The sequence below is a fragment of the Geotrypetes seraphini genome, chromosome 9 (genome assembly GCF_902459505.1).
Source record: "Geotrypetes seraphini chromosome 9, aGeoSer1.1, whole genome shotgun sequence".
Lineage (NCBI taxonomy): Eukaryota > Metazoa > Chordata > Amphibia > Gymnophiona > Dermophiidae > Geotrypetes > Geotrypetes seraphini.
In genome coordinates, this window is record NC_047092.1 from 45395504 (window position 1) to 45405497 (window position 9994).

Genomic DNA, 9994 nt, shown 5'->3' on the forward strand with positions numbered 1-9994 from the left:
TGCTATTATAGAATTGGCACTCTGTGCACAACACCAAAGTGTCTAATTTGAGATGCCAACTTATAAAACTGGATATAGAGAGATCACGTGATGCAGTGAGCCGGCGCACACGCAGCTTAACCGGCTCCGGAGCTCGTTCCCCTCTTGCTCACAAAAACGGAACGAACGGCAAAAAATAAAACGCAACTTTCGGCGGCTTGGTTTGGGGAAGTATATGGACAGATTTCTGGCTCCACATCCACCAGCCATGACAACCAAATCGGCGAAGAAAGACAAAGATAAGGGTAGACCCGCCGAAGACAAGATGGCGGATCCCACCGGCGGCGTGCTTCGACAATTCACGCCGGAGACGCTGGCTGAATTAAAAACTTTGATCACCCAGGCGATATCGCCTAGTATGGAACAGCTCTCAGCACAACTCACAAAATTAGAAAATATAATGGAGGACCATTCAGTGAGGGTGACAGCGCTGGAAGATCGAGTATCCACAACGGAAGACGAGGCCCGCGCTATAACCTCAGACGTGGCACGCATGAAAGTGCAATTGGAGCAACAACAAGCCAAGCTGGAGGACCTGGAAAATAGGTCCCGAAGGGGGAACTTAAGATTTATGGGGTTCCCTGAGACGATCACTGACTCTTCCCTATTATCAGTGCTTGAAGCATGGCTAGCAAGTGAATTGCCTATGCCAGCTACCCTGGGCCCAGCACGTTTTGAACGGGTCCACCGAGTGGGACCCAGAGCAGGGAATGAGCAGAGACCCAGAGTAGTGATTGGGAAACTTCACAATTACAGGCACAAAACAGAGATACTGAAGGAATTTCGCCTCAAAAAGGATAACCTGAACTATGATTCTATTCCCATTCGAATTGGCCAGGACTACTCTGCTGCATTGACGGAAAAGAGGAAAGTATTTTACCCTCTATGTAGGAAGCTGGCAGACCTCAAATGTCGCTTCCTATTTCTCTATCCAGCTGTCTTGAAAATTCAGTTAGAGGGTAAATGGCATGTGTTTGACTCGGATGTGTTGGCCGGGGAATTCATTAACAGATTAGGGACCCCTGGGCCATCAACAAAAACCTGATCATGTGAACAAGTTCATCATTACTTGTGGGATTTACTACTGCAGATAATTGTTTAGGCTGTTTTTCCAGACGTGAGATATCTTTACCACCTAGCAGGGGGGGGACGGGCTTCCATGCATCAGAGACGTGCTCCTCCTTCCTGTGTCCTAGTGTTACAGGATGGGTTACTGTTTTGGGGGGGATGTTCGGGGACAGGGGCTACATGGGGGGACGGGGGGGATTTTGGGAAGGGAGGGAGGGGGTTTCCATGTTGGGAAGTGTGTATTTTCTGATTTATCCTCCAATGTGATATTGCAAACAACATTTGAGAATTCATACGAGTTCTGTGAATCTTCTAGCTCTGATGGTCCCTCAGGCGAAGGCTGGGCGCCTGGGGATCTTCAGGACGCACTGTTGAGACAGGTTTGTTTCTGTGGTTCAGATGAGTGGTAGGACGTTCAGAATATTGTCCTGGAATGTGGGGGGCATAACTTCTCCAGTGAAACGGACTAAGATCCTGAGCAGACTAAAACATCATAAAGCAGATCTTGCCTGCCTACAGGAGACGCGACTCAATATGACCGAACACGCAAAGCTACAAAGGGGATGGGTGGGCCAGATTTTTTCTGCCTCTGCTACTACTAAGCATGCTGGAGTGGCCCTATTGGTGCGAAGAGGTTTCCCGGGAAGGGTGGAACAATTACACGCAGATCCCCAGGGTAGATCCTTACTTTGTAGGGTGACCATGTCGGACCAGGTACTAAACATTCTAATAGTTTATGGCCCTAACCAATACGATCATAAATTCTTTCAAGACTTGGTTAAATTGGGCCAACGTGACCTTACGAACCCATTACTGCTCCTGGGCGATTTCAATCAAGTCATGGATCCAGAGCAGGATCGCACGGGTCCAGGCACGAGCCAAAGCTTGTCCTCACACAAAGGCCTACCATATCTATGTGATGCTCTGGACCTAGTAGACCCCTGGAGATTATTACATCCACGAGAGAGGGACTTTACACACCAATCTCGAGCACATCAATCCTTTTCCAGAATAGATTACATCTTAGTGTCCACGCCCTTATTCTCTCGGATTGACACCTCAGAAATTGGTCCTCTATCCGTGTCGGACCATTGCCCGATATGGATGGACGTACTTAACGAGACATCTCGTGTTTCCTGTGGGTGGCGCTTCCCATCTTATTTAATTGATAATCCAGACTTCATAGCTTACCTGACGGAGAAGTGGGAGGACTACCTTCGTTTCAACGCTCAGCATAGGGAGACACCTCTCCTATTTTGGGACGCGGCCAAGTCAGTCCTTCGAGGAGACATTATATCTTATGTAGTGGCTCACAGAAAACGCATGGCGCGGGGCATTATCTGCCTTGAGCAGCAATACAAGACACTTAAAAAACAACATCTAACACATCCCACACCGCGATCTAATGAACAACTGATTTCAGCCCAGGTCGCCCTAAATGCTCTTCTTCATGAGCGTACTAAAAAAAGCCTGTATTATACACGATACAAATACTATAGATATGGGAACAAACCGGGCAGGTTACTCGCTTCTCTCACCAAATCAAGGAGGTCTGATAGATATATTCCCTGCTTGCATTTGCCTAATGGAACGAAGGTGACGGGCACGGGGGATATATCTGACAGTTTTTTACGGTATTATAAACATTTCTACTCCTCGGTGGAGGGTGACCAGGGACCAGAGGTGGAGGACTTCTTGGAGGATGCGGGGATGCCCAGATTGTCCTCTCCCATGCGTACTTCCTTAAATGGACCAATACAGGGGAAGGAAATACAATTAGCGGTGAAACAATTAAAGAACCGAACGTCCCCGGGCCCTGATGGATATCCCCCCGAATTTTATAAACTCTTACTCACACAATTGTGTGGACCCTTGGAGGCATACTATCAGGCGGCGGAGGAGGAGGGAGCATTCCCGGAGGGAGCTAATCATGCATACATAACATTAATTCCAAAACCAGGGAAGCGTGAAACAGATATAGAATCATACCGGCCAATTTCTCTACTTAATGTAGATATTAAAATATTGGATAAGATACTAGCCAATCGACTGGCCACATTACTTCCTCAACTGATTGTGTCTGAGCAGGTTGGCTTTGTCAAACAACGCCACTCGGTCCTTAACGTTCGAAGATTGTTGACGGCCATTCACAGAGCACAAGTAACACGTACAGAGGGTATATTGGTAAGCTTAGATGCGGCAAAAGCCTTTGATAAGGTCAACTGGAATTACCTATTTTCTGTACTTTCGTACATGGGTTTTACTGGTTGGTTTTATGATATGGTTAGATTATTATATACGTCGCCCACTGCTAGCATTTTGGTGAATGGTACAAGGACGACATCTTTCCAGATAGCGAGAGGGACGAGACAGGGTAGTCCTCTCTCTCCTTTGTTATTTTTGCTCTATCTAGATCCCTTCCTGCGATCACTGCAAATAGATGATGGTATATTGGGCCTTCCGGAAGGGGGATCTCAATTACGTGTCTTGGCATATGCCGACGATATGTTGCTGACCTTAGCTGATCCTCAGGCCTCTCTGACCAGAGCGTTAGCTATCCTAGACGAATTTAGCTTCTATTCCGGATTGACGCTCAATTTTCAAAAATCCTTGGTACTTCCTCTGACTCGAGACCTCCCTGCTAGGTGGAGGGGGCCTTTTCCTCTAAAATGGGCAAACACTTCCTTGACATACCTAGGTATAAAAATACCAGTAGACATCACCAACTTATATTCGGAGAACGTCCTACCACTCTTGACCCTCACCCGACAGAAATTGATAGCTTGGAGGGACTTTCCTTTGTCATTAATGGGGAAAATTGCATTATATAATATGGTGTTGTTGCCTCAGTGGTTATACATATTTCAAATGCTCCCTCTATTACTGACATCTAAACATGAGAAAGAGGTGGGGAGATACCTAACTTCTTATTTGTGGAATGGCAAAAAGGCTAGGATTTCGCTGTCTACTTTGATGCTTCCTAGGACCCAGGGGGGACTGGGCCTTCATAACCTAAGACTGTTCTCTTGGGCGTGCCAGATGAGGCACCTGAGTGATTGGTTCCGGGGGACTAGTCATTTTTCGGCTACTCCTTCGGAGCTGGTTCTTTGTTCCCCATACCACTTTAGCTATTTGTTGCATACATTACATCTTCCTGTGGGACCCCCACCAGTGGGAAAATTTCTTTTTCAACCGCTACGCCAAGTGTGGAGACGCTTATGTAAAATGCTACAGATCAACCCTACAGCTACAGCTTACCTGCCTCTCCTGGACAACAAAGACTTTCCCCCTGGGACTTCCAAATTTCTGGTATCGGTGTGGAGAACGTCCAATCTGCAATATATTTCTCAGGTGGTAACGGCTCAGGGCACGGTTCCTCCTTTCACGGTGATGCAGACTGAATATCATTGGACAACCCGGGACTGGTTGTCGTACATCCAGATGGCATCTTATATTCGCTCTCTCCCACCAGCAGGACTTACAAATCATAGTCAGGAGAAGCTTTCGGAAGCGTTATGTTTAACGGCACAAAACCAAATTCCATTGAAATTTCATCTACGATATCTACGTGAAAGCTTGGGGTCCATTTCTTATGAAACATATGCGGCCCGCTGGTCAGGGGATTTGCCATGTGAGGTGACCGGCCAACACATTCAACAGGGTCTTCAATTCATTAATACGATTACCTCTCAAGTGACCCTCGTTGAATTGAACTATAAATTCTACTTACGATTGTACAGATCACCAACCTATTTGTATCGTGCAAAACTTAGTACAACAGATGCTTGCAATAAATGTGCCCAACCAAATGCAACATTGGGTCACCAGTTTTGGACTTGCCCACTGGTACAGGGCTTTTGGATACAACTGCAGCAGCATATTGCTTCGATGTGGCGTCAAGGATATGTTAATCGTCCGGAACTGTTATTTACGATGGACTCACTCCCCCGGGGGGCCCCGAAGGGATTTCGAGGCTTTTTGGCCCGGACTTTCCTAATGGGAAAGAAAACAATACTGCATAATTGGATTACATCGGATCCACCAACATTGCCATTCTGGCGAATTCTGATGATTCGACAAGCATCGCTGGAGCGTATGTCTGTAACTTCTTTGGACTCTCCCAGGGGTCAAGTATTTTGTTCTGTTTGGGAACCCTTTTGGTTAACGTTGAGTCATAGAGCCCGTAGTAACCTATTGAACTCGTAATGGATTGACAGCTGGAGGATTCTTGCTATTGTAGGAGGAAGTTGGGAAGGGGGGTGTTGGGGGGAGGGAGGGGAAGGGGGGGGGGTTGATAAAGATGTGACTTGTGTATTCCTTTTCTTGTAAATTCAATAAACATATTTAAACATAAAACTGGATATACAGTATGTAAGATGTCTAATTCACTATGGGGTTCATTTTCAAAAGACAACAACATCCAAAAGGTGGCAAAATATGTGGAAACCAATGCAATGACCTTTTCTTGTGCAGGAGTAGCTTAGCTTAGTAAATGACGGCAGATAAAGACCCGAATGGTCCATCCAGTCTGCCCAACCGTACACTCTCTATAAATGAATGATTTGTAAAACTGTGGAATTCTCTTCTAGGGCAAGTCTGGAAATGCAGGGATAGGGTAGCATTTAGAAAGTTATTAAAAACACAATTATTTGTAAATGCCTTCAAGCAACTGAATTTTCTTGGTTGCTGAATTGAATTCTCTTGCGTGTATCTATCTTGATCTGTATTGAAAGGTTGTTTTCATTTGTTTTAAGATTTTATGTATGTCACAGTTTTGTAAACCGCTTTGGTCAAAAATGGTATAGAAATTTTTTAATTCTCTATAATAAAACCCTAAGTGTGCATGTGCACTTACAATGCCGTGATCCCTGACTCCGTGATGTGTGCTTCCGTGTCAGGTATGCGCAGTAGAAGGAGCCAGCGGTGGTACGCTGGCTCCTTCTACTGCACATGCAGAGGCACCTTAACTACAGAGGCGGTGACCAAGGAGCAACTCCCCCCCCTCCCGCCTTCACTCCATCTAACACAGGTCCCCCAGTTCTGGCCGGCTCCCTTACTGACATTATTCTTGAGTCCGTTGCCATGGCTCCTCTCTCGAGCTGCACCTGCATCGGAAGCCTCCCTGAGAGAAGGCTTCTGACGCAGGTGCGGATCTTGAGATGAGCCGTGGCGGTGGCTTTGAACTCAAAAATAACTTCGGCAAGGGAGCTGGCCCGGAATGAGGAATAGAAATGCTGCTACCTTGCTGCACAGGGAAGGGGGGGGAATGCTGATGCTGCTGCACAGGGAAGTGGGGGGGGAATGCTGATGCTGCTGCACAGGGAAGTGGGGGGGGAATGCTGATGCTGCACAGGGAAGGGGGGAATTCTGATGCTGCACAGGGAAGAGGGGGGATGCTGCTGCTGCTGCTGCACAGGGAAGGGGGGGCAATGCTGCTACTGCACAGGGAAAGGAGGGAATGCTGCTGCTGCACAGGGAAGTGGGGGGGAGATGGAAAGGGGGCTAGGGAGCAATCTTGGTTTGCTTTGAGGGGGAGAGACAGAAGGGGGCCATGGAGAGAGACAGAAAGACAGGACGGCAGGTAGCGCACAAAAACAAAAGACAGACACATAGAAAGACAGTGGAAGGGAGAGAAACAGAAAGAAAGACAGACATATATTCAACCAAAGAGAAGATTACGCTTAAACTCTGCTATCACTAGCCAAACACCATCTCCAGTAACCAGTGATCTTCAGCACTGGATCACAGAGTATTGCTCTATCAGGCTAGTGCACAGGTGCTGCTCTTAGGTCTGCATCAGCTCCTGGTGTGTCAGGAGAATGCGCTGCATCATCAGCGTGTAAGTGTGGTAATAAATCTCGTGCTGTAAACCATTAATACTAAGGTAATGCAGCAAATGTCCTCATCACTCAAACTATGCCTCTTCCACACCACCACCTGAAATGAGAAGTTATGTTTTACCTTTCATCTGCTGTCATCGCCAAGGACTTTTCAGTAATTATGCAAATAAGCTGGTGCGCCTGGTACATAGATGCTGTACATTTGGTAGCATAAATCAGTCTATGTTTTTTATCTGCAAACTATTATTTTGTCCTGAAGAAGAAAACTGTTGTTTAAAGGACACAGAACACCATAACACATCTATATTTTTTGGTCTTTTTCTTTCTCAATCCCAGAAGGAATGACTTAAATTCAGGGGACCCTTGCCTATCCTAGGGTTGAAGGGGTACGTACTCTGAGAAACAAACAGGGGGGGGGGGGGGAAGGGAGTTATTAAGATGTTGGAAAAGTTGGACTTTTACTGCACCTTAGTTTACTGTGGAAGTAATTAACCCATGGTATCTGAGCTAAAAGCTGACATAATTTTTCCTGGTTGGGAGCATCACACTGCCAAGCCATGGCCTGATTCTCCAGGGCAGCACTTTAAAAAGACCAAGCAATTTAAGATAAATCATCCTCCCTCCTGAAGCCACCCCATCAATTCCCCCCAATGCCTTCCCTCATCATAACCCCCCTGTAGTCCCCCTTTCCACCAAAGAACCCCCCTCCCCCACAGATCTCCCAGACTTACCATGAAACTATTGCTAAGGGTTGCTGTTGCCATTTTGAACCCAGCGACAGCAGAGGCAAGAATTACTGGGAATTATTCTTTCATCTTACCCACTATACATTATAGGTTAGCCCGGGAGGCCTATGGGATGATGAGGGCTCTTCAAGGGAATTATGATGAGGGGGAAAAATCAAGAAGTGGGTGATGATGAGAGAGAGCTTCAGGGGGGTGGGGTGATTTACCTTAGATTTCCCAGATCCTTTAAGGCAGGGGTATCCAACCTTTTGGCTTCCCTGGGCCGCATTGGCCGAAAAAAATGTTTCTGGGGCCGCACAAATGTGCAATCACTGCAGCAAGACAGAGGAGGGAGCCGGCATGACGGTAAACACCCGGGGGCAGCAGAGGAAAACACTGCATCGCCCTTGACTGGGGCTGCACAAAATACTTCACGGGGCCGCATGCAGCCCTTGGGGCGCAGGTTGGACACCCCTGCTTTAAGGTAATCCAGGATCATCAGGCCACAGCTTAGTGACCTAATGCCACCAGCCAGGAAAATACAGCAAGCTGCATTATTTCATTTATAAAGTAATAAAAGTGTTTTTCGTGCATCTATATTCTTTGCTTCTCATTGCTTCTCCCTCCGTTTTCACGGTTTCTACACTCTCGATTTCGATTATTCACGGTTTGTAGCTTGCTGGCTCCTCCCCTAAATTACATCATCCATGAGTGCAGATAAAAATTTGGGTGCATTTTTCCAAGCTCTGGTTCCCAGCATGTACAGAGAAAATTGCTGATTCCCAGCATTCTTCACCGTGTTTTGCCTCTCCTTCAGGAACAGGCCAGGTTTCCCACCATGTTATTTGCGGTTTCACCATATTCACGATGGTTTTTAATAGAAAGCCGCGAATAACATATGAAAAAGTTATTCACGGTTTTTCTGTATTTCCGGGTCTGTTAATCCCCTATCATCGTGAATACGGAGGGAGAAGTGTACCATGTATCTCACATTAGGTAATATAGCACATACTATTGCCATGTAATGTACCTTAAAGAGCAAAAAACGCTTATTATGGCCATAAAGCACAGTTACTTACCGTAACAGGTGTTATCCAGGGACAGCAGGCAGATATTCTTAACGCATGGGTGACGTCACCGACGGAGCCCCGGTACGGATACTTTTAACTAGAAAGTTCTAGTTGGCCGCACCGCGCATGCGCGAGTGCCTTCCCGCCCGATGGAGGAGTGCGTGGTCCCCAGTTAAGATAAGCCAGCTAAGAAGCCAACCCGGGGAGGTGGGTGGGACGTAAGACTATCTGCCTGCTGTCCCTGGATAACACCTGTTACGGTAAGTAACTGTGCTTTATCCCAGGACAAGCAGGCAGCATATTCTTAACGCATGGGTGACCTCCAAGCTAACAGAGAGGGAGGAGGGATGGTTGGCCATTAGGAAAATAAATTATGTAACACAGATTGACCGAAGTGTCCATCCCGTCTGGAGAAGGTATCCAGACAGTAGTGAGTAGTGAACATGTGAACTGAGGACCAAGTGGCAGCCTTGCAGATTTCCTCGATGGGCGTGGAACGGAGGAAAGCCACAGAAGCAGCCATAGCTCTGACCCTGTGGGCCGTGACAGCACCTTCCAGTGAGAGACCGGCCCGAGCATAACAGAACGCAATGCAGGCAGCAAGCCAGTTGGAAAGCGTCCGTTTAGAGACAGGACGACCTAGACGGTTAGGGTCGAAGGACAAAAAGAGCTGAGGAGACGAGCGGTGAGCCCTGGTACGGTCAAGGTAGTATGCAAGGGCACGCTTACAGTCCAGCGTGTGTAAAGCCTGTTCCCCAGGATGAGAATGGGGAGAAAAAGACAGGCAACACAATGGATTGGTTGAGGTGGAAATCCGAGACCACCTTGGGAAGGAATTTAGGATGGGTACGCAGAACCACCTTGTCATGGTGAAAAACAGTGAAAGGTGGGTCGGCAACCAGTGCATGCAGTTCACTAACCCTCCTGGCAGAGGTGATGGCAATGAGGAAAAGCACCTTCCACGTCAGAAATTTGAGTGAAGTAGTGGCAAGAGGCTCAAACGGAGGTTTCATGAGGGCTGATAAAACCACATTTAGGTCCCAGACGACTGGAGGAGGCTTCAGAGGTGGTTTGACATTGAAGAGGCCTCTCATGAACCGGGAAACCAGGGGATGAGCCATGAGTGGTTTTTCGAGGATAGGCTCATGAAACGCAGTGATGGCACTGAGGTGGACTCTGATTGAGGTAGACTTGAGGCCAGGGTCGGACAGAGAGAGCAAATAGTCCAGAACAGTTTCCACCGCCAATGAGG